At 44.4% G+C, this 25,087-nt stretch overlaps 1 protein-coding gene and 1 long non-coding RNA gene across 45 annotated transcripts in view; one reads left to right on the forward strand and one right to left on the reverse strand.

The window, feature by feature from the left end:
* KCNMA1 (potassium calcium-activated channel subfamily M alpha 1) overlaps positions 1-25,087 on the reverse strand; it is a 764,605-nt gene that overhangs the window by 505,258 nt on the left and 234,260 nt on the right. The window lies entirely within an intron of this gene.
* LOC107966759 (uncharacterized) lies at positions 5,860-12,183 on the forward strand. The gene is made up of 2 exons (XR_008537413.1): positions 5,860-6,072; positions 9,546-12,183. It is a non-coding gene; the product is annotated as an uncharacterized LOC107966759 (long non-coding RNA).

Here is a 25,087-nt window from a genome sequence, read left to right on the forward strand (position 1 = left end):
TGGTTTGGGTGGGGCTCTGGTTTGGGTGGGGTTTGCATTGGGTCTACAGCCACTAGTAACTTGCTGTAGTCAAGGCAAATGACATAAGCTCTCTGATCCTCAGCTTCCTTATTGTAAAGAGAGCTCTTAGCTCCAGGTCTCATTACTTTCAGGGTATTTAGGATGTTTAGATGCCAAATAAGATAGCAGAAGGCAGAGCACCTTGACAAGCATAAAGCACTGTATGCAAACATAAAGCATGGTGCAATCTCACAGGACTGGTGGGACTTACCCAATTATAAACAAATTTATAATCACATGGCAGGAAGGGTGGAATTTCAAGATAGAATTACTATTCATTGTAAGATGACTTGTGTAATATTGTAAATGACTGCTCTTCACCCCAACCTCTGATTCAAATTAAAATCCTCATTCCATGGCCCCTACATGTACGCTCATTTTCACTGTTCAGTTACAAGCAACAAGATGAGACATTTTGACGCCCTTGGTAATTGTCTGGTTTCTAGAAGTTCTTGGTTCACAAGCCTAAGCATGTTTCATTTGATGTTTGGCACCATAGAAAACAGTGTATGTTTAATGATTTCTGTGTTAAACTGAATAATGAATAACCAGGAAAGACAACAGACCAAATAGCAACTTCTTGATACACCTGCTTGACGGAATTCTGAGCCTTTTTCCCACTCCATCAAGGACAACTGCCTAATGAAGAGTCAGAATATTTTTCTAATACAAATAAAGTAAAAAAGCAATGTAATGTTATTATCTTTTAAAGACAGAAATACTATTAAATCCTCAACCATTTTTAAATTAAAGCATAAAACCCTCTTCTACCCAATAAGCAATAAGAACTCACTTGAATTCCTTTTCACAGGCATTTAAGGGATACTAATGGGTCCAGACAGAAGAGGGAAAAGTACAGAAAGGAAAACAGCAGATAAATATATAGAAGCAGAAAACAAGAGTAACAGAAGAGAAGCAGAAGAGACTAAGGAAGGCATCTAGGATGCAGTTGTGAAGAGAAAATCAGACATATGTAGGCAGAAAAGAAAACAATCAATCAAACAACAATAATAAAATTAGAACTAAAGAGAAACTTTCTTAAAGGAACCCATAATTTTGGAAGCTTATCAGTAGATTTTAAAAGTAGACTACAGATTTATGACTACAGGAGTAAAGGGTGTGTTACTCTTAGTAATTGTTTCCTTAATGACATAAAATCACATCAAGACTATATCCAGCTCATGGGCCAGCAGCTCCCCATCCCTGCCCCATAATGCTGCACTGTATTATTTTTCAATACAAAACACTTGGGTCAGCACCTCCATCAGACTGCCATCACTAAGGGAACTGAGCCAGCCTCCCACGTCAGTTTCCTCCCCTATGGGCTCCACTGAATGGGGATGAATGCGGTACCTACTCTCATAGTAGGGATATGAGGATTAATGAGGTGATGTAGAAAAAGCACCTGGTATTGTAGGTGGCATTTAGTAAATCCTTCATAAACACTAGTGTTCATTATTAGTTGGGGTTACAAATAGTTACTCTCAGAGGGGGAAAAATGAATGAAAGTGTGTGAACAGGTTAAACAAAATATTTTGGAAATTTTATGTTGTCGTCTGAAAGTTCTTTCATATGCATCTAAAGGCATCATACTCACTGTCACCCTCTTCACATGGTGGGTATCAATATAAAGAACATTCTTCAATTTCTGCTTGACTGCTACATCTCATTTCTGTCTCTAGGTTTCCACTGAGCCCTCCAGCTCAAGGGGCCTCCCTCCGCATGAGTCGTCTTTAGGAAGCCCAGCCTGGTCTCTAATTTTGAGAAGCATTTCCCTTATTTCAGGTCTTCATTCGGCCAGTGGTTCAACCACTGAACCACTTCAGTTTCCTTCCTTCATTTTATTCACAAAGGAATCCTTTCATCTACAGCCCCTAGCTGGGCTCCTTTGAAGAGACTTTCTCTTCTTGCATTATTTTCTTGGTCAGCCTTCCTTAGGAAGGAATTAAGACACATTTCAAGAAACAGGCAGAAAATGTTAATCCTTCTCTCCCTCATTGTCCTACTCATAAACGCTTACTCCCTCAAATGCACCCATAAATAAGCTGTAGATCCACATCTGGTTCTGAGCCCAGCACATAGTAGGAGCTCAGATGAATGATCACGCCTGACTTCTCAGCCTTGCTTCTGCCATCCCTTCCCCTGAAAAATCTGCTCCTCTCTACTTAACCTAGTAGAACCCTCATGAAAGCTGTTGTCCCTGTTGAAGGAATGATGCCCCAAGCATCCAGCGTGTCTGCTGTTTACTTCATGCACCTTAGTGGATGTGGTGAAATGAAATGACTTTTCCATTTCAAAAGAGAAAGTGCAAAGTCTCCAAACTTATGACCTCTTTCTCAGAATGCCAATATTTACAGCTTAGCCCTGGGCAACCCTGTGCTTTTCTGACCTTAGATTCCCATTTGGAGTGGAAATGGCTTTTCTATTTCTCCCCAAGTTTCTCTGAATTAGATGACCAAAGGAGAACTTACTTCTACCAAGATGGGTCTATGAGACCCATTCAGGCTCTCATCCATTCGTTCAACAGATTCATTCATTCAGCCCCTACTGTGTTCCAGGAAATAAGTGTCAACCATACAGGAGTGACCCAGACAAAAAGCCCTGCTTTTATGGAGTTAGTTTGGATTTTAGTGGAGACAGGGGAAGATAGATAATAAGTAAAATAAATAAAGTATATATAGTATATTAGAGAATTATAAGGTTTATAAAGAAAAAATGAAAGATACAAATAGTAGGGAATGGGGATAATTTAAAATAGGGGGAAATTTATAAACATAATGGAAAATATGCATGTAAGTAAAATTCCTTCCAAAAAATGGAATATTTAACACTAACTTGCGGTGTAAACATGAACACATCATGGGCTCCCTCCAGGCCTCGGTTTCCTTCTCGGCAGTATAAGGTGGAACTACAAGGTATCTCTATGGTAGCTTCTGGCACTGAAATTCTCTTTCTCTGCCCAATAGATAGCAATTTGAATTAACACTAGAGCCTGTTGGGACCCAGTGATTGTGGTCTAAGTTTCAATGACATTTTTTTTAAATCCCTACATTCCTTGGGGTTCCCAGCAATGTCTCCAGTGGGCTGCTGGTCCAAATTAATTGTGAGAGCAACCACAAATTCCCTTGTTTATATTTTTGAATTGTTGACTTAGAATCAGTTTTAAATCTGAGCCCTTCTTCCCCACAGATACTCTCAAAACAGCCTCCTGATAGGCACTAACCCCTAAGAGGGTCATAAAGTGGGGCTCTGAGAGCAAGGATGCTGGGCAACCCGGCTTCCAATGCCACTTATCCTAGCCACATGAGTACTCATAACAGGCTTGACGTCAATTAAATCAGACTGGCCCTGAGAGGCGCCACCCAACAAACTGTTTCTTCTTCGTGGACTTTTTGTTCCCTCTTTATTTATTTTCCACTGAGCTACAACAAGGCTCAGGAGGAGGCCCTTCATCTAGGAAGAGTCATCTTGGGACCATCCAGGGAGGAAAAAGCATCCATCAGGCACTCATCAGCCACCTCTGATGAAAAGCTTCCTTTGGGGTAATTTCTCTGCACTGCCGAGTAAGCCTTCTGCCTGCTGGAGGAGCTGTGGTGAGCATGTGAAGGGAGGTTCTGAAGGCTTCAGCAGCCACCAGTCCCCCTGCAGCCCCTAATGAGAGATGATCCTTGTTCAGCTCCTGCTACGTGCTAGACACATTCTAAGCACTTTACATGTATTAACTAACAAGTCTATGAAACCGGTGTTATCATTATTCCCATTTTACAGATGAAGCAAGTGAGACACAGTGAAGCAGCTTGTCCAAGATGACAGTTTGTAATTGGAGGAGAAGAGCCCCTATCAGCATCGCTGTCCAGAAGAAACATAAGACAAACCACACAGGTCATTCTAAATTTTCTAGAAGGCACATTTCTTTGACACTTATTTTATTTACAACTCTATGCAAATTTAAAGACAAATAATATTCCAAGTGGGGCCGGGCATGGTGGCTCATACCTGTAATCCCAGCACTTTGGGAGGCCAAGGCGGGTGGATCACCTGAGGTCAGGAGTTTGAGAACAGCTTGGCCAACATGGTAAAACCCTGTCTCTACTAAAAATACAAAAATTAGCCGGGTGTGGTGGTGGGTGCCTGTAATCCCAGCTACTCAGGAGTCTGAGGCAGTAGAATCACTTGAACCCAGAAGGTGGAGGTTGCAGTAAGCCGAGATCACACCATTGCATTCCAGCCTGGGAGACAAGAGCAAAGCTCTGTCTCAAAAAAAAAAAGAAAAAAAAAAAAAAATATATATATATATACACACACACACACACACACACATACATATATATATATACACATATACATATATACACACATATACATATATATACGTGTGTGTGTGTGTGTGTGTGTATATATATATATATATATTCCAAGTGGAGGAAAGAAGTTTTCAGATTGCTCTCACTTATAACTCCCATACATTAATTTTCTTGTACATTTTTCTTTAAGATTATAATGTTGATTGCCTCCTAACAGTCATTTCCATTCCCCTCCCTCATTCAGAGAAACCTGATTTTGTTCAGGGGTGCAGGTACCTCACCAAAACTGATGCTGGCCCCACTCCTGGGCAGACCTCGATTAGTCTGAGCAAGCCCTGGTGCTCTCATTCTTATGCCAACAATTGGCTTAGGAGCGACCTGTGACTGGTTCTTGACCTGTGAAATAAATGCGCAGGTGTGCTGGGGGCTTCTAGAAATGTGGGCCAGACTGCTGAAGAAGAGGCCTGGAGAGATGGTTGCTTAACCTCGAGATTTTTTTTTTTTTGCTTTCTTTTTAGTATGATAAAATATACATAAGATAAAATTTACCATTTAAGTAATTTTTAAGTATACAGCTCAGTGGTATTAAGTACATTCACATGGTCGCACAGCCATCACCATTATCCATCTAGAAAGCATATTTTTTAAAAGTAAAAAGAAAAAAGTGAAATTAATTTTAATAATGGAGTTTAATCTATACAAAATATTATCAATAAGTAATCAATATAAAAATTATAATAAGGTTTTTAACAGTCTTTTTTTGTACTAAATTTCCACTTACAGCATTGTTGCTTTTTTAGAGACAGGGTCTCTCTGGAGTGCATTGGCATGATCATAGCTCACTGCACAGTCCTTGAACTCCTGGCCTCAAGCGATTCTCCTGCCTCAGCCTCCAAAGTAGTTGGGACTACAGGTGTGCACTACTACTCCCAGCTTTACAGCACATAGCAACTCATATTTCAGATGCTCACTGACCACTGGTGTTGGACTGCCCAGGTTTAGAGTTTCTCAGGCTTGTGCGTGCTCAGCCAGCTCATGGGCATCCCCAAGGGATAGCAGCATGCTGTATGTTTATGAAAGATTTGTGCGTCACCATCAGCTCTCTGGGGCAGTTTGCGATTCACCGCAGGACCCTAGATGGTGTCTGACTCTAACGGTTCTAGATCAGCCTCTCTAACCCCTGCGGAGAACACTGTCATCACGCTGATGGACAACACAAGATCTGAAGCCTAAATGAGAGCTTTTCCTGGTGGAGAAAATATCGTGCCTCCATCACCCAGCTGTGATTTCATCTCCCAGTTGAGAACATGACCTCAATGGCAGAGGTAGGGACAACACCTACGCAGCTGCACAGGCACTCCCAGGTTGGACCAATAATAAATAAACACACTCCTACTTGGAAAGAGGGCAGCATGTGTGCAGGGTTGAGGCAAGCCGTGGTTGCCATGGAAACCAGCCAGCATCACTCCAGACTTTTTCCCTGATGCTTGGATCATTGGTGGCTGACGAAGCCCAGTGGAGAGGCATTGTTCCTGTACCTATGGAAACCTTCCAAATAGGCCCATTATGATGAAAGCACATCAAAGAGGGAATGATGACATACCTTTACCATCCATCGTCACATCCACTGTTTGCCCTGGGTAATACCCAAAAGAGAAGAAAATAAAGCCACTCTTGCCACAGAGGGAAATAACTGGAGAGCACTGAGGTATGACACTAGGGGTAGCAAGGTGGTCCCCAAAGGGGAGGCAATGAAACTGCCCCATCTCACCACCATAGTGAATGCTCGACTGGACAAATGGTTATGGCTTCAGGGATTTGCTACCTGCCCAAGATGACTTACAACTCACTTTCTATGGCAAGTCTCTGGTTTGCTCTCTTTCTGGAGCCACGTATGTTTGAGATCTTCCCATTCATTCATTCTTTCCTATGCCCATTCATTCCTTCACTTATTCTTGAATGAGAAGCACCATGGTAACATGAAAACAGCCTGGGTCATCGAGTCATGAGATCCCAGATTTAAATCTCAGTTCAGATGCTTATTGGATGTGTGATCTCACCTAAGCTATTAAAGATTCTCTGAGCCTTGGTTTTCTCATCTGTAACATGGGGACAAGAGAAGAATAATGTTTGCCACTTGTCTTCTACACAGTCATACTCAATGTGTTTATACATGATTTATATCTCATTCCATTTTGTTCAACAATTACCCAACAGAGAGCCTGGTCTCTCCAGATACTCAATAAGATTATTGAATTATTGATTATTGAATAAAAATATGACAATGTGCTTTCACATATATTTCTTCTCTCTCTCTCTCTTCAAATTTCATTTTCACAGCAATCTGGTTCAAGGTTGTTTCAGCCCAGCACAGGACAAAGAGGATTATAAAATTAAACACATGTTTCTGACTCTCAGTGAACTTAGAGTTTACTATGTTTTATTAACAATGTATACAACACTTAGTCTGCCCCAGCTATTGTACTAAGTACTTTATAAATATTAGGTCATGTAATCTGCATAATAACCCTACGAGGTAAGTACTACGATTGTCTTCTGTCACTGGCTCAGGGTCACACTAGTACATGGCAGAACAAAGGTCAAACAGCCAATCTGGCTCTATAGCCTGTGCTCTTAACCACTCAGCCTCATTGCCTTTAGAGTGGATAAGTCACATTCACAAGTGTATGCGAATACTCTCCAAGACTGATGGATTCAGAGGAAGGAACACTATGCACTGCATCTTAAAGATGAGGTAGGATTTGAACACATGGAGTGCATGGAGGAGAGCAGAAGAAGGACAGGTTGGAAAGAGGATAGGGGCCCTGACCATTTGCTTGAAGTGTTTGGGCTTTAGACCTTGGAAAGCCACTGAAGGTCTCTGAGCCATGGGGAAACCTAAGCAAAGCTGGCTTTGGGGAAAATTCATCTGGCAATGGCATGAAAGATGGACTGAAGCGGGGAGATGGGACAAATGAGGAGAGTGACATGTAGCTGCTATAATGAGTGAAGGAAGGGGTCACAGGGCTTAAGCCAGGACAATGGAAAAAGAAGCATCAAGGGCAAATCCATAGGACGTGCCTTCTACCAGGATGTAATATGTCTCCCTGAGTTTCCCACCAAACCTTTCACATCAGAAACAAGTTCCAGGGAGCACTCACTGGGCACTTTCGTGGCCATCCAGAGTGACACATGGGTGCTCTATAGCACTGCTTTCCTCAAAGGAAACATGGGGTCATCTTGAGCAGCTGGAAACACTGACTGAGCCTTTCCTAGTTGCACGCAGCCATTTACTGAGGCCAAGGGGGCAATATCTAATCCTGACAAAGAATCCTGGCCACCTCAAATGCAAAAGATAGCCAAGTACAACGAACCGTAGTCCCGTTTGTTATAATGCCCTATAAATCAGAGCCTAGGCCTTACAGTTAATGGGGCTTTCTATTCCAATTCCCATTATGCTGGAAGGGAAGGAGGAAGAATTGAGGAACGAATGAGGAGTCTGAGAGTGAGTTACGGCCCAAGAATATGACTTGTCAGCCATCTTCCAAGCTCTACCAATTGCCTGAAATTCTCTATCCAGTCATAGGTTTGCATAAATTCCTGGAGAAGGCTTTGTCTGATACCACAATGAAACAGATGCCAGGGTGCAGGCACAACAGGTAGACTCATAAAACTGGTAAAGAGAACTTTGCTTTGACAAAAGCTGGAGTTTTCCTTGTTATTTATCTTTCCTATTTGAAGCCTTGAAATCCCATTTTCATCTTGATGGAGATGATAAACTCTTAGAAAACTTTTATGGCTCCCAGGATGAAACTGAGGACTCTGCCTCTGCTCCCCACTGCAATTCTGGCAGGCTTTTAAATTCAAGTCAGGGCAGAAACTGTTTTTGGTCAGAGGCAAAATGTATTTATCTCTGTAAGCACAGCCACTAAGATGTGAGCATGAATAGCTAAGAGAAAGAACATTAAGGGAGAAACAGGAAGAAATAGAAGGTGAGGCTATGATGGAAGGAAATGATGACGCATCAACCCCCACCAAAAGCTTTTTACAGTGCCGGGGGAGTGGGGCACAGGGAAAGGCATCTGCAGCGATTGGGAGAAAGAACCCGGGAGTGGGCTGAGGGGAAGGCTTTGCAGTGGGAGGGCTGTGATCAGCGTGTGCTTCATGCAAAGAGAATTTTGAGAGTGGACATAACAAACAGGAAAATTGTGCTTGCATTTCTGTTTGTCTGTAGAATCACTGTGGCTCTGAAATCCACCCCCTCTGCTCTCCAAACACTAAAGAAAGTCTCCAGATGGAAAAATCTGAAGTCAGGCTGCAATATGAAAAAAGAAAAGAAAAAGAAGGCTGCTACAGGAAGCTGACAAATTTGCTATTTCTCTGAGGTCTAACCTATGCAGCTGGGGTATCAAATACTAGACAGGGTCAGGAGACATGTCTGAAACTGACCAAAAGACCTTGGACAAGCCCCACTTTAATCACACATAATGTAAACTTTAGGGAATGTGACCTAGAACAGGTAGCTAAGGCACAAATAACACTAGTACTACCACCTTCCAAGCTGGCACTCATGGCAGGCATCATTAGTCAATGATGGAATTGTTTATTTTATTTTATTTTATTTTATTTATTTTTAGATGAAATCTTGCTCTGTCACCCAGGTTGGAGTCCAGTAGCGTGATCTCGGCTCACTGCAACCTCTCACTCCCAGGTTCAAGTGATTCTCCTGCCTCAGCCTCCCAAGTAGCTGAGACTACAGGTGCCTGCCAGCATGCTCAGCTAATTTTTACATTTTTAGTTGAGACAGGGTTTTAGCATGTTGGCCAGGCTGGTCTTAAACTCCTGACCTCAAGTGATCCACCTGCCTTGGCCTCCCAAAGTGCTGGGATTACAGGCATGAGCCACTGCACCCAGCCCTCGGAATCCTTAGAGCAGAGCCATTATGATTGTTTGCTGCTGAACCTTGAATCTTTGGCCAAATATTCTCTGTAGCTGCTACTGATCAATCAGAATGAACCCAGAAGATGAAAGATGATGAAAGTTCACCATTGCTAGACTTGATCTCTTCTAATCCTTAAACACTAGAGCTAGATAAGGTTGCATGTCATGTGTAATCTCATTATAGACATCCTTAACTAAGTCCTACCTTGGTTTTCTTTTCTCTTTGGCCTTCTTTCCAAGTCTTAGCAGCCAAGGCTGTGAAATAAGAACTGGTGTGAAGGCTCTTCATTCAACTCCACATCTGAAGCTCTGAAAGTGACCTTGTGCACTTTTCTTGAGCCTCTTTACTTTACGTTCCCCCATTCTGCCACAAAGCTCCTGGTGGGGCTGGTGTCTCCTCTACTCTCCTGCTGATTTCATCAAGGTAAAGAATTCTATTCCTTTTCAAATGCTTTGAGATCATGGGATAGAAGACAGCCTGGGGAAGTTCAAAGACGTTTAATCATTAGCCTCAGTTCTTTTGAAAATTATTAAAGAGCCCAGAATTAGAAATTCAGATTTCCTCCAAATCCCTGAGAACAAACAACTCTCTTGTAAATGGCTTAATGTGTCTGCTTAATGTACACAAAATTATCTTTCAGGAAAGTGGATTGTTTTTTATATCATTTTGCATCTCTAAAATATACTACCTATGGCAAAAGGATTGGGATTCAAAGTCTGACAAAATCTACAGCAGAAATAATTAGCACCAGAGGCTGTTTCTGAGAGTTAAATGAAAGAGAAACTGGTTATTTATTTATTTATTTTCTCTCTATCTGTATCTCTCCATCTCAGCCCCGGGAAGAGGAATTGTATCTCTTGGTGCTAGAAGGGTGGCTTGCTGAATTGCCTTTACAAGGTTTTTTTCTGTAAGACAACACTGAGCCCCCAACACACAACTCCCTGTGGGCCGGAGTGCTATGGAAACAGCTGCAGTGCTCCAACTCAGGGGAAAACAACCAGATAAACCCACTGGTTTGCAAACTAGGCACAAGGGCAGAGGAATAGTGATGTTTTCTAATTTAGCATCCAGGGAGGCAAGGGAGAGTCTTCGCTTAAATCATGTTAATGAAATTGGAAACACTTGAACTAGCCCATTGAGGGTCTGTTGCCCCTGTTTTTTAAAGTTCATCTAAAAGTTAACCTACAAGGAATTTTCATTTGGGGAATTTCTGCAATGTCAACTCCACTGATCACCCACAGTGTTTAACACCCTTGCTATAAATTTGGGGGCTAGCTTGGCAGCTCCTGCCACCCCCCTGAGTCTGCTACCTTGCTCCAGAAATAAAAAATGACTTTGGCCACAGTAATGTTTCCTCGATCCTCAGCCCCTCCTGGGGGCCTCCGGCAGTCATTATTTTAAATAAACATGCCTTTTATTGTTTTCAGGTACACAGAGATGGAGGCGCTTCTACCTCTGGAGGAGGGATGGACTTTCAGGGGCCCCATGATTTGCAGCAGTTCAGTCAAAAGCAATACAAAGAGCAAAGGATAGGGGCTGTTATCTTACCCAAGAGCTCCTCAAGCAGAGGATACTCAATTGGAAAGGAGGCTCTTGCAGTCAAATTTGGGGCTAGTGGGGTTACCACGTTTGATACCAACTAGGAACAAGATCCCCTTAGAGGCTTCCAACTGAGGAGGGTTCCAAAAGAGAGCTCCATAGCTGAAATGATTCAAAAGAAGCCAACTCCTTCTCATTGATCTGGCCCTTTGGAATATGGCCCCCTCCTCCCACGGCATCCTTCCCCCTGCCCAGTGCCTCAGGCCCATCTACATGCTTCTACCTATAGGCTTTGCTTCTTCTCTGGAAAGGAGCGAAGAAGGAAAAGAATCATTGGAGGTGAGTCAAAAGTAGGCACCGTAACTCATGAGGCCTTGTAAGCCAGGGACACAGTTTGAGATTTTACTTCAAATGGAGGCAAAACCAGGGGAAAGCCATGCAGAGACACCCCTTGATGAACTCTGCTTCACGCCAATCACTCTGGCAGCTAAGAAAAGTGCATTCTCTCTCCTTTTGCAGTTCTCCTGGTGCCTAGCACAGGGCCAAGGGCACAGTAGATGTGAGCCTAACCCTTGTGGCCTTTGCTGATGAAGGACAGTGAAGGGGATAAGAAAACATAAAGACATTTTGGGCTGCAAGGGAACGAACTACTGAAAAACTACTGCGGCCCCCTCTATTTATGGAGATGCTGAGGCCTTGGAGAGGGAATTGACTTGTCCAAGGTCAACCAGAAAAGTGATAGCAGAGCCAGGGTTAGTATCCAGGTTTCTGCTGATTGCAGCTCCTCAGATAAAAGTAAGTGACTTGCCTCTCTTCTCCCATATCCAGAATTGATCTCAAACACTGTCATGAATCCCCAAGGGCCAGAGAGACACACAGCATGGACCAAGGTGAGTAAACTGTTTTCTCTCTTTCTGATGATCTGAGCTTTTTCCTGGAGAGATCTCAGGTGGCCAAGAAACCAAGTTGCCCACCTCATGGTTCAGAGGGAAACAATAACCTCATGGCAGCTTCCCCGGGAGCCCATGCAGGTGCCTCAGGGATTAAGGAGCTCCTGAAAACAACCCCTTTCCTTTGCAGGAAGTGATTTTCCACCCCTGAGGCATAACACCAGGCAGAGGCTCTATCAGTGCCTGCCGATATAATTAGCTCTGGACAGACTCTCCAACCAAGGCAGACACAACCAGGCCCTTGCTCTAGAAACAAAAAGAATGTTCTGGACCTATCCCAGTACACTTCCAAACCCCACGCCTTCCTGGGCAAGTCGGGGCTCAGAGACCAATAAACCCAACAGACTTCAGCAGCAGCCAGGGAGCTGGCAGCCTCTGTCCCCTGAAATGCCACTTTTTTGTGTGATTCAGCCTCTGTTTCAAGCTATTTTTAGTGTAAGCAAAGGCTGCATCTGAGGGAAGGTGGTGTGGGAAAGGGGTCTTTACTTTCTCTCTCCTTTTCAATGAACTGTCCTGTTTCCCTTAGGACAGCCATTTCACCAAAAGCCACAAAACGTGCGGGGAGGGAGGATTAAAAAGAAAAATGGAAAAAAGGTCAAAATTCAGCCTGTTTGCTAAAAGTCTGGGAACAGTTCTAGGAACGTGATAGTTTCTCGATCCTTTGCGTTAACCTGCTGAATCCTGGGCTGCTCCTGCCAGTGGGGAACCAATATGCCCAGTCCATCTACCTTCCGAATTAACCAACCTCCAGTAAACAAGGAAGGCCCAGAAGTTTGCTCTCCCAGGGATGTGGTGCAAACAGGTTTAATGGTCCCCTTTGATGCCCCGGGGAAGGATGTGTGCCCTTGGAGGCTTGTGAACAGAGAAGCAAGCTTCCGCTCACAGAGGACCCTGGCTTGCCACCCTCACCCTGCCTCCATCATGTCAGCACAAGGCCAATTTTACAAACTGAAATTAACTGGATGAGCAAAAAGATAGCCTTGGTGCTTAAGAGGCTTGGGTACATTTAATTGAGTTTCCAAGTGCCCCGATTCCTTAAGAAAGCCAGAGAAGCCACTGTCATGTCCTGTCCTCACTACCCAAACAGGAGAGAATAGTTTTTACAATAAAAATTTTAGGGCAAATGGTGGCTTTCTGTTGTTGTCATTTCCCTGAAGTAGGTTTCTTGTTTGTTTGTTTGTTTGTTTGTTTCTGGAAAAAGCCTCACTCTGGACCCAGAGTCTAAAAATGAGGCTTTTAGTGCACCAAATTGGGCTGTTTGGGGCCCGTAGGCACGAGTCAGTCTGCCTCCTCCTAAACATAGCCTCGTAAACTAAACTTGGAGGCATCAGCTTGCATGTGGTCCCGAGTGTGACTTTCCAAGCATGCGCTCCCCTGCAACGACAAAGGCTGATGACTTTGTCATCATCATCTCTATTTTTGAGTCTCCCTGCTAAACAAACTTTCTCGCAGCTGAAATGGAGGCTCTAAGGATATTTTTCTGACAAAAACGGAGTGCTAAGCCGTCAGCACCCTCTGAAGGCCTTGGGGGAAAACCTGGGTAAGAAAAGTCTCCCAGCCCAACTCAGTAGCCGCAAATACAGACATTTCATTTCCTGAAATGCCTCCAGGGGGCGCCAGCTTTTATGGGTTGGGAGGGAGGGAGGGAAGGACGGAGGAATGGAATGAGGCAAGGAAGGAAGGAAGGAAGGAAGGGAGGAAGAGAAGAAGGGAGGGAGGGAGGAAGGGAGGGAGGGAGGAGGGAGGAGTGGGGGAGGTGGGAGAGGGGCAGTGGGGAGGAAGGAAGGGAGGGAGGGAAAGAAGGGAGGGAGAGAGGGAAGGGAAGGGAGGGAAAGGGAGGGAAAGGAAGGGAGGGAAGGGAGGGAAGGGAGGGAAGGGAAGGGAGGGAAGGGAGGGAAGGGAGGGAGGCAGGGAGGGAAACCACTACTCACATATTCGCCCAGGCCCCTGGGATTCAGCTGCAGAACTGCACAGGATGTGCAATCAGGACTAGAATGTTTGAGCTCCCAGGCCTGTCCAAGGGACTGAGAGATGGGTCACAGGTTCTGACTTATCACTAAACCCTACTTCAGAAACCTTGCCACCCCAAATCATTCTAGAAAATGCAAGCATAACATTTCCACCTTCAACACTTTGGATGACTGCACTTTGCAGCTTTTGCTGAATGAACCAACATGTGTCCAGCACATTGAACAGTATCTGACCCCGAGCAGGTGCTCCAGAATGTTTGAAGGAATGGATGAAGGGTTGGAGGAATAGCTCAGAGGAGCTGCCTCGCATGTGCAGTAGAATCTGGGTCTTTATCTTCTGGTGACCTCACACGCTTTCCCATCTCCTTTCAATGAATGTGTGGTCGCCACCTGTCAAAATGTACATCAAACATACCTCCCCAAATACTGGTGCAGATGTGCCCTCCGAAACCAGCCTGTCCCTGCCCTGTCAGCCTCGCCCCACCTCCAGGGAGAAGTGGATACGGAGACCACAGTAAGTGCACTTGACCCTTTTTCCTTAAGACTCATCTGTTGTCCTGCCAAGGCATTTCCTGTGACACATGCGCCCACAACGTACAGCTCCAGGGAGAGCCCAGCCCGTTCTCCAGTCCCCAGCCAGCTCAGGGAGGCTATATGAAGTGAGAATTTCCTGGCCAACTTGACAATGGTGAGTCAGGCTGGCATGAGCCAGCTGCAAAGAGGACACAGCCTGGACAAGCCTGAATTAAGTGTGTGCACAGAGCAAACATCATCATCTGGATGGATCCAAACCAGGGCTTGCCTGGGGCATTCAGAGCCTTTCAGATGGCCCTGCCCAGAGCTGCTCAGCACTCTTGGAAGATGTCTGGGTTTGGGGAGGCTCAAGGGCTGTTCTACCCCTGCCCCAGAAAAGGATTTGTTCTTCACCCCCTGACCCGTCTGTCTCCATACCAGCCCATTTCCTCCATGACATGGTGACTGGGCTCACACACACAATAACAAAAATAATAATAACCATGCTTATCAAGCACTAACCATGTCAGAGGCACTGTTCTAAATATTTTACATGCATTAACTCATTAAGAGGCAGGGGCTATTATCGTCCCCATTTTGCAGATGAGGAAACTGAGGTATGAGACAATGAAGCCACTCACCCAGGGTAAAAGCCAAGCCCCTGAGACAGATGGAGCTGGGAGTCAGGAGTCTGCAGAGGCTGGGCTCCCAACTGCCCAGCCGCACCACACACAGCAGCTCCTTCCCAAGATGGGTGTCCCAGGGAGAGAGGCAATGCAAGAGCTGGAGTGAGTTTTGAGGCTGCTATGGGCTCCACCCATCCTCCTTGTTTGTTCCAATCAAGTGAGAACGAGACACAAGGAGCAAGATGGAGATCAAAAAAGAGTAGGAGCTCTAGTTCAGATCATGATGCACTGACAAAGGGGCAGGGTTTCTCACTCCCAGGCCCCAACAGAGACTGAAGCAGAGCGGACAGAGACAAGACAGGACCGGCAGAAGCAGGCCGGACTGGCTGCTGACTGCACAGAGGCTGCAAGTGCTCTGCTTGCTTAGCAGGCCCCCACTGACCTGTGCTACGCTCAGTTCTGTATACTAGGGAACACCAATCAATGTCGGTGGATCACACAGGTGGATGAATGGACATAGATGGATGGGCAGACAGACAATGGGATGGAAGGCCAAAGCAGGCACCCGCAGGCACCTGGAAACTTCAGAGGAGAGGGAAAACAGCCATGCCAGCACTTGCCATCAGAGCCCTGAGGGCCTGGGAGCCAGAGATGAGTGGCCAGGATCAAGTGGGCTGTCCCTGGACCAGGAGGCTCTTCCTCACTCTGGAGCCAACTGAGGGTTGATTTCTGAAACTCTCCTTCATTTTCACAGCAGCCCTGGGGAGGGCAGAGGAGCCAACACACCAGCTAGTAAAATTAACAGCTGCTCTTTACAGGGCGTGCCGGAGAGCCCAGCACATGCCTCGAGGCCTGCAGACCAGCAGCTGCTGTGAGCTGAGGTGCCTGGCCTGCAGGCCCTGATCAGGGGTCCTCTTGGGGGTAAGGCTTAGACTCTGAGCTGCCAGCAGGGCCTGGGGTGTGGGGCCTGCCGAAGCAGTGGGCAGGTGGATGGAGAAACTCAAGGAATGATGCTGCTACAAAATTCTCAGACACATTCTCCTGACCTTGCGAAGTGGAAATCCATATGTTCACCCCAGCTGGGAATCTGCTATGGAACTTGGGGACCCACGTGGCTCTGGCCTCTCCATCTCTAATGCAGTACTTAGTTGAGCTTGGGGAAGTGAATGTAGACATGTCCCCATGAGAAGGGGACAGATGTTACATCTTATCTATTACCTATGCCATAGGTAACTTATGGAGCAAGTCCTGTAGGCCACTTGAAGAGGAATATTGACAGGCATACAGGGAGTGGCAATTGTTTCTTTACAGGGACAGATGGTAATTATTTTAGGCTGGTGGGTGTTTTGGACTCCGGATACTACTCAACTCTGCCTTTGTAGCTTGTTACAGAAGCAGCCACAGACGATACGTAAATGAGTGAGCATGGCTGTATTCCAATGCAACTTTGTTTATGGACGCTGAAATTTGAATTTCATATAGCTTTCACATGTCACAAAATACACTTATTTTGATTTTTAAAAAATAACCATTTAGGCCAGGTATGGTGGCTCACATCTGTAATCCCAGCACTTTGGGAGGTCAAGGTGAGAGGATTGCCTGGGCCCAGGGGTTCAAGACCAACCTGGGCAACACAGTAGAACCCCATCAGTACAAAAAATTTAAGAAAACATAGCATGTCATGGTGGCCTGCACCTGTAATCCCAGCTATCAGGGAGGCTGAGGCAGAAGGATCGCTTGAACCCAGGAGTTTGAGGCTGCAGGGAGCTATGATTGCACCAATGCACTCCAGCCTGAGCAATAGAGTGAAACCTTGTCTCTGAAAAAAAAATAAAAAAATGTAAAAACCATCCTTAGCTTATGAACCACACAAAAGAGGCAATGAGCCAGACTGTCCCACAGGCTATAACTAACTGATCCCTGGGCTAATTAAATGTTTCCCAAAGTGAGTGCTATGTGATGCCCACAGGTATTACATGGGGAAAGGATTCCACAGGGAAATGAAAATGGAAAATGCTGGGCAAAACAGAGCCTTTCCGCTTTCTGACTGCAGGACTTCTGTAAGTATTTATATGCTGATATGCATTGGCAATCTCGAGGAGGGGGATGAGAAATGAAGTCTATCCAAGTTCCCAGGGAACCATTTTTATCCGGGAACAATTCGTGGGTCTAGTGTTCTATGGAACCTAATTAAAGCAATGAGGATAAAGTCTAACCAACTGTCAGCAACAGCACTATGAAATGCGATCCTGCTGCTCTTTGAATATTTCTAGTAACAGGCAGCTCACTACCTGTTGGGGGAGACTGCTCAATTCAATTATTTCTCTGACTCATGTTTTCTCATCTGGGTAAATGATGTTGAGTCAAAAATAACAAATCTAGTGCAAATCTAGTGTATCTTTCATTAGATAAACACAAAATTTCATGTTTAATAGTAAAAAAAGAATGTATCTTCTTTGACTTTTTGACTGATACCCATAATGTGATTTCAGTATCTATGCATGAGATGAAATACAGAACCACTATTAAGTCCTGGAAGGAAATTATCATATGATTCCTTTAAACAGAAGCCTCCCTTAGGAGTGTTAAAACAATGCCAATAAAACTCCAACTGATTCCCAATAGCAGAGAGCAAGACATACCTATTCACTATGGGACATTCTTACTAAAAGTACAGTCCTGTGAAACCTCTAGTCTTTCTGCTACACAAGGCATTGGCCAATGATGTAAGAATTTTACATAGATTTGCCTAAAATATAATAAAAGCTGGGGCATAGATGAGGGGATGAGAGAGAGAGACAGAGACAGAGAGAGAGAGAAGTGTGTGTGAATTTGCCACCAGGCACCACTGAGAAAGAAAAGTAGAGGATACTGATGGGAAATGTCACAACCTCCATAGGGCACCTAACAGAAGTGAATGTAATGAATGTGATATATTTGATTATGTGTGTGCCCATGTGTACTCCCACTGGGTTCAACCAGTCTAATTTCATGCACAAACAGCACATCAGTGAATGTACATCTATTTAACTCTGTTAAACCAATAGGATTATTCCTATTTGAAAGGCATATTTGACACATATTTTCTTTTGGGCCCTTGGAGATAAAGATGAAATGGTCCAGGCTATGTATATACCGTTAATGTAAAATGCCACACATGCAACATATTTAGGGGGATAAAGAGAGAGGCTGATATTTTTCTTTCTTCTTACATCGATAAATCATCCCTATACATTCAAGCAAGTAGCATATGCTTTCAGTTCATAGAATTAGCTGTGTAAGCTTCCTGGAGCAATACACAGATGTAACAGCATAGGAATATGGGGAAAGTAACTACAAAGAGTGATTCTAAGGGCTCTCTCTAGCTTTGCTCAGGAGCTGGTAGCTATTTTGGCAAGACCAGTCTTTGAAGAGACACACAAAACATTGAATCTGTCAGGGGGTTGAGGTAAAGTCTAGGCAGTGTAGATGTCGCTCCCAAGTTGAGGTGAGGCTGTCCTTCACCACAGGACATAGTTTCCCTAGGGAGACAGTTGCTGTGAGATCAACATGGAAATGAATATGAACATGCAGAAACTAAGTGACAATGTGGATAGTGAGAGTATGTGTGTGTGCCTGTATTTATCTTTGTGTGTGTATCACTGAGTCTGTAACGCTCCCCTTTACAAAGAGTGTGACACTCTTGCTACTCGACCTTAGAGAATCTCTTCGCCTCCAGCCCCAGACTTTCAATTTCTTTATGTATAAAACAAGGGGATAAATTAGACTGAGTCAGCAAACTATGGTGTGTGAAACAAATCTGGCCCACCACCTGTTTCTTTTTTTAAAACGTTGTATTGACATATAATAGTGTACATATTTTGGGGGATGCATGTGATATTTTGGTACATGTATAACGATTAGATCAGGGTAACAGAAAACCATCACCTCAAACATTTATCTTTGTGTTGGGAACATTCTAATTCTTTTCTAGCTATTTTGAGATGTACAATAAATTACTGTTAACTATAATCTCCCTATTGTACTATCACATGCTGGAACTTATTCCTTCTAGTCAACTGTTTTCTCTACCCACTATTTCTATAAATACAGTTTATTTGTATAAATGTAAGGAGTACAAGTGCAGTTTTGTCACATGGATATTTTGCACAGTGGTGAAGTCTGGGCTTTTAGTGTAACCGTCATCCAAATAGTGTGCATTGCAACCATTAAGTAATTTCTCATCACTCATCGCCACCTCCCACCCTTCCACCATTCTGAGTCTCCACTGACTACTATTCCACTCTCTGTCCATGTGTACACACTGTTTAGCTCCCACTTATTCATGAGAACATGTGGTATTTGACTTCGTTTCTGAGTTGTTCCACTTAAGATAATGGTGTCTAGTTCCATCCATGTTGCTGCAAAAGACATGATTTCATTCTTTTTTATGGCTGAATAGTATCTTATTGTGTGTGTTTGTATATATATAAATGTAATATATGTACATATATAATGTGATATATATGCATGTGTGTATATATATGTGTGTGTGTGTGTGTGTGTATATATATATATATTTTTCTTTATTTAATCATCCATTGATGGACCCTTGGGTTGATTCCATAGCTTTGCTATTGTGAGTAGTGTTGTGATAAACATAGGAGTTCAGGTATCTTTCTTATATAATGATTTCTTTTCCTATGGGTAGACACCAATTAGTAGAAATGCTGGATCAAATGGAAGTTCTGTTTTCACTTCTTTGAGAAATTTCTGTGCTGTTTTTCATAAAGGTTGTACTAATTTACATCTCCATATAAGTGATCCTTTTCTCCACATCCTCACCAACATCTGTTATTTTTTGTCTTTTTAATAATAGCCATTCTGGCTGCTGTGAGATGATATCTAATCGTGGTTTTAATTTGCATGTCTCTGATGACTAGAGATGTTGAGTATTTTTTCATATGCTTTTTGGCCATTCGTATGTCTTCTTTTGAAAAATGACTATTCATATCTTTTGCCCACTTTTAAATGTTATTTGGTGATTTTTGTTGTTGAGTTTTTTAAGTTCCTCATGAATTCTGGACATCAGGCCATTGTTGAATGCATTGTTTGCAAATATTTTCTCCCATTCTATAAAGAAAGTTTACTGGAACAAAGTCACACCAAGGCTGTTTGTGGCTGCTTTCAAACTATTGTGGCAGAGTTGAGTCGTGGAGCCCACATGGTCTGCAAGCCTAGAATATTTACTATTTGGCCTTTTATGGAAAAACTTACCAACCCTGAATTTGACTATCACTGTTGACTTTGGCTTATGATTCTATACAGCACAACCAAACTATACTAAAACCTACACCATATGTTTCTTGCCCTCTTTATTTAGAAACCACCTTATTCTTAGGGGGATTTAATTTACCTGACAAAAATGTATGGAACACATAACTGCATACATGTAAATTTCAAATAGGAGTAAGAAGAGTAGGGCAAAGGGAAAATGAGAGGAGAGATGATGAAGACAAGCCAGAGCAGGGGTGCAAAGACACAGAGTGCAAACCTGAGCCACTCTGTATTTTCCATAAGCCACCGACTTGGCTCTGAGCAGCCACCACTGAGAGACATGATCCCTTTCTCAATTTAGCATGCTCACTGGATGTTCACCAGGAAAACCACAACAATCTCTGGTGCAAAACACTACTTATCCCATGAGTCTGTGCATAAAGCAGGTAACATGAGATGCAGTGAACAAAGTCCTCAACGACATCCAAACAGTTAAGAGAAATCCTGACGACATTGACTGCTATATCCAAATTTCCCTCCGCATGAGCTGACTCCAAATCCCACAGTGGAATTTATCAGCACGTCTTCCAGTACATTTCAATTTTTTTTTAAAAAGCAAACATATATTACTTTTATAATCAGAAAATAAACATTTGTTTAGTTAAGAAAAAAATAAAAGGAAGCAGTACTCTTGACAGCCTGGTGTTCACTTTAATGTAGAATCCCTCAGCCACGTGCTCCAAGAGAAGGTTCTGTCCAGTCCTGCTGTTTTTGGCCAGTTGAGCCTGAGTGCCAGGGTGAGAGAGGAGGCAAAGACAGGCTATTCTGAGATCTGGAGCCGGGGGGTCAAGGAATTTTTATCATGTGGATAATCAGGCTCCAGGCGTTGACTATAAAAAGCACTGGTGAATGGCAATTATCATTTGTCATTTCTTAAATTGAGCTCTGCATCCTTATATCTAGTTTATCAATATAAATAATTCACACCTGGATCTCTGTTGCTCACTGCTTTATGCCCAGTGCCTTGAACAGTGCCAGGTACAGATGAGCAGTAAACACTTAGTGAATAACGGATGTGCTCGTCTGGGAGATCCTACAGATATTCTGAGGTTGTATTGGCAAATTCTTCCCCAGCTGGACCTTACTCATGATGTCCCAGCTTCGAGATTCACACCTGTGACAATTAGACAGGTGAGATAGAGGCCCAGATGAGGAGGCCAAGCTCCTGAGCGTGCATCAAGGAAAACAAATTAAAAATTGAAACGGGAAACTGAATAGCCAGCTGTCTGGTCTTGCTTTGGTCCCATTGTTGCAGGGATAAACATTTGGACGGCTCAAGACAAACACAGCTTTGGGTTCTGAACAGGCAGTGCTGCTTTCTCTTGCCCGCCATTACTTAATTGTGAAATCTCTTCTTTGTTCAGTGCGGGGACCTGCCTGCTCCTAAAGGGCAGGCCTATTCTCAGGATACCGCCTGGAGCTCTGAGATGCCTGCTTTCTGTGCAGCAGGTCCCACTTGCTCTGCATGGCCCCAGCAGCCTGGGCAGGATTTTCTCCAAGGAGACCTTCAGAGAGCAGCTGGCACCTTGGGCAGGCTCAGGCAAAGAGGCCTGAGTGGACCATGCTTCTACATGCAAATGTTTAACAAGCAGGCCAAGCATCCTCAGGACCAAATTGGCTAAAAGATGGTAATGTCAAAATGTCACAGCCAAAGTGACAGCTGGCAGTGGCTTAGAAAAGAAAAGGCATTATCTTCGACTGGGAAGTAATGACACAAAAGGAGCACCAGACTGGGAGACACGGAGCTGGCAGGTACTAGCCTGGCTCTGTCACTCAAAGCTGAATGTTTTTAGACAAATAATTGCCCTTGCTATATCTTGATTTTCTCAACTGTAAAACAGAGATGAATTCACTGATAAGATTGGCCTGTTTTCTTGTAATGAACCCCTACAACACAACAGCAATAAGGAGATATGGAAGAAATACGACATTGTCCTTCCCCTTCAAACTGATCATAACATATAAGGTTAGCAGAGTGCCTGGATCACAAGAGGCATTCAACAGTGTGATTGCCAGGAGAGTGTCAAGGTGGCCGCTGGGTGTGCTTGGCCCAATGAGTTCCATTTCCATGATATCACCCACATGGGCTACCTGCATCTTCTGCTTGGTGTCAGTGCAGACCATGCCTCACCAGGACCACAGCAGGAATCTGCTCCCATGCCATCACTAAAGCAGTAGCTTACTGCCCTAACTTGTCCTATAGCCTCCAAGCTCTAGCCTCACCCATTCAGTCTCCACTTGTCCCCCAGCTCTCTCTGTACAACACCCCCTGCCTCAAAATCTCCTTGTTCTACAAACTTCAAAAATTCATTTTTTTTTTTTGAGACGGAGTCTTGCTCTGTCGCCCAGGCTGGAGTGCAGTGGGGCGATCTCAGCAGAGCGGCCCACTGCACGTTCCGCCTCCTGGGTCCGTGCCATTATCCTGCCTCAGCCTCTCGAGTAGCTGGGACTACAGGCACCCGCCACCACACTGGCTAATTTTTTGTATTTTTAGTAGAGATGGGGTTTCACTGTGTTAGCCAGGATGGTCTCGATCTCCGGACCTCGTGATCCACCCACCTGAGCCTCCCGAAGTGCTGGGATTACAGGCGTAAGCCACCACGCCTGGCCCCAAAATTCTTTAGCATGGCCTTTAAAGCCCCACCAGGCTGTCTCCAGGACACTTCCCCAGACTTTGGGGTCTGCACCCCCCATTTCTCAGAGCACCAGGCTCCTTCTCTGTTTTTCCTGCTCCTCACTTTGAAGGCTTTCCTCTCCTTTAACTCTCAAGATCCTAACTCACACTTAAAAACTCACTGCAAATGCATTCTGTCTTATTAAGTATTCTTCACAAATTCCGGCCCACCTAGTGGTCATTTTCTTGTGTTTAAGCTTGGATATGTTTTTATTTTTTATATCTTCCCGCCATAAAGCAGTTCATCTTCAAATGGGAGTTTTAGTTCAAAGACTTTCCTCCCTATGAAAGCTTTTCTGATCAGCCCTACTTTCCCCTACAGCCCCTCCCCACACTCCACAAGTGCACACCGTGTTTGTACTCATAGCACTTATCCTCCATGCATTCCTTCAATAACTTCCACATACGGTGCAATAGAATCAGGATCCTTCCTTGTTTTCTCCAGAGCTGAAACAAATACACTTGGCCCAGAATTAGTGTTCAGTAACTCTTGCAATGCTGATGAAGAAAATTAGAACTGTCTATAATGGCCACATGGAAGGAACAAGTGTCACATTTGTGCAGCTAAACTGTCTGCTGCTCCCCATTCACTATCACCACCATACATATAGAATACACTACCTCCATTTTGTCCCCATGAATACCCAGACTCAGAATTCAACCTCTCTTAAGTTTCCAATGCAGAATCCACTCCTCTTCAAGCATGAAAGAGCAATGGAGACTTCAGTCAAGAGGCAGGAGGAGAGATAGAGGTGCTGTTACACAGCTCAGCCAACAGCAAGTCACCTCCAAGTCCCCACTAGACACTGTCCCTCCTGGGTCACACCAGACTGAATTGTCTCCCTCTCTGCCTTCCTCCAAGCAGCCACTGACCTCATCAGTTTCTCTCTCCTCCTCCAAAACTCCAACTTTAAATGTCCCCTCTTTCCATTTTGCCATCAATTGACATCAGCCATGGTTTCATAACCAGACCCTTCAGCACACAGCTCACGGCAGATCCCTCGGTGAACAGAACCTGTCCTTCTTGAAGGCTGTGTGGCCAGCACCTTTGATTACTCAAGCACCACGTTCATTCTCTCACTCATTCCCACAAAAGTGTGTGTGATATTGATCCCAGACATAACATTGAGTTCTCCCCAAGAAGGATTCTGAGAAGTGAAATTCTCACCACCTCCCTCCATCTACAGTCACCTCTTCACTGAGTTTTTGCTGTGAGACTCAGAGATAATGACTGTTTTCCAGTGTCCCTGCCTGGTCTTTGAGCCTCGCAGCCCTCAGGATGTCCCTACTCCTTCCATCTATGAGCCAAATGACTCTTGACTGAGCCCTAGCTTCATGCCAGGACAGGTGGCCCAAACAAAACAGCTTCCAGAATCACAATGAGAAATCACTCCGAATGCAATATCCTTCTCAGGGAAACTCCTGACCCAGAGCAGACCCAAGAAAGCAAGCCAGGGCTTTCCTAGAGCATGGGCCTGGCTATAGCGACCAATTCATCCCTGTTTGCCCAGGACTTTCCCAGTTTTTGCACTGAAAGACTCATGTCTCATGTACCCCTCAGTCTCAGGCAAACTGGGATGGTTGATCACTATAAGCCTGTCCCAGTAATGATCCTTGACAAAAACCAAGGGCTCATGAGGCCAGCCAGTGAAGCCAAGCTTCATATAAGCAGATCAGAGAGATGTTGGAAACATACAGAGAAGGGGCAGAATCAGCCCTGGTTGCAGGTGGGCTTAGGAGACAATCTCATCAGAAAAGGGCACACAAGCGAGCTCTAGGTACACGGGCCAGGCAGCCTCAGGTGGGCTACTGATGCATCCACCATCAGCATGACTGATTTCTACCGTGCACAGGGCCCAGCTCACACACTGCAGAAAATTAGGAAACTGCTCCAAGAGGGGGTCCCTATGGGCTACCACAGGACAAGAAGAACATCCCCCGAAGACCACCAAACACACACTCACTCAGCACTCCCCAGGATCCCCGCATTTGTAGCCCTTCCATGAGTTTCTGGTATATTTCCTTAACCCTCTTCTCCTCTCCAAGATGATGGAGGGTGTGTGTGTGTGCGTGCATGTGCGCTTTAGCAGAGAAAATGTGCTACATCTTCCCAACAACCCTTCTCCACTGCAAATCCCACTCCCTGAAAATCCCTCCACAAACCACTGTACACGAGGAACCGAGCCTCTCCTC

The sequence above is a fragment of the Pan troglodytes genome, chromosome 8, assembly GCF_028858775.2.
Source record: "Pan troglodytes isolate AG18354 chromosome 8, NHGRI_mPanTro3-v2.0_pri, whole genome shotgun sequence".
Taxonomy (NCBI): domain Eukaryota; kingdom Metazoa; phylum Chordata; class Mammalia; order Primates; family Hominidae; genus Pan; species Pan troglodytes.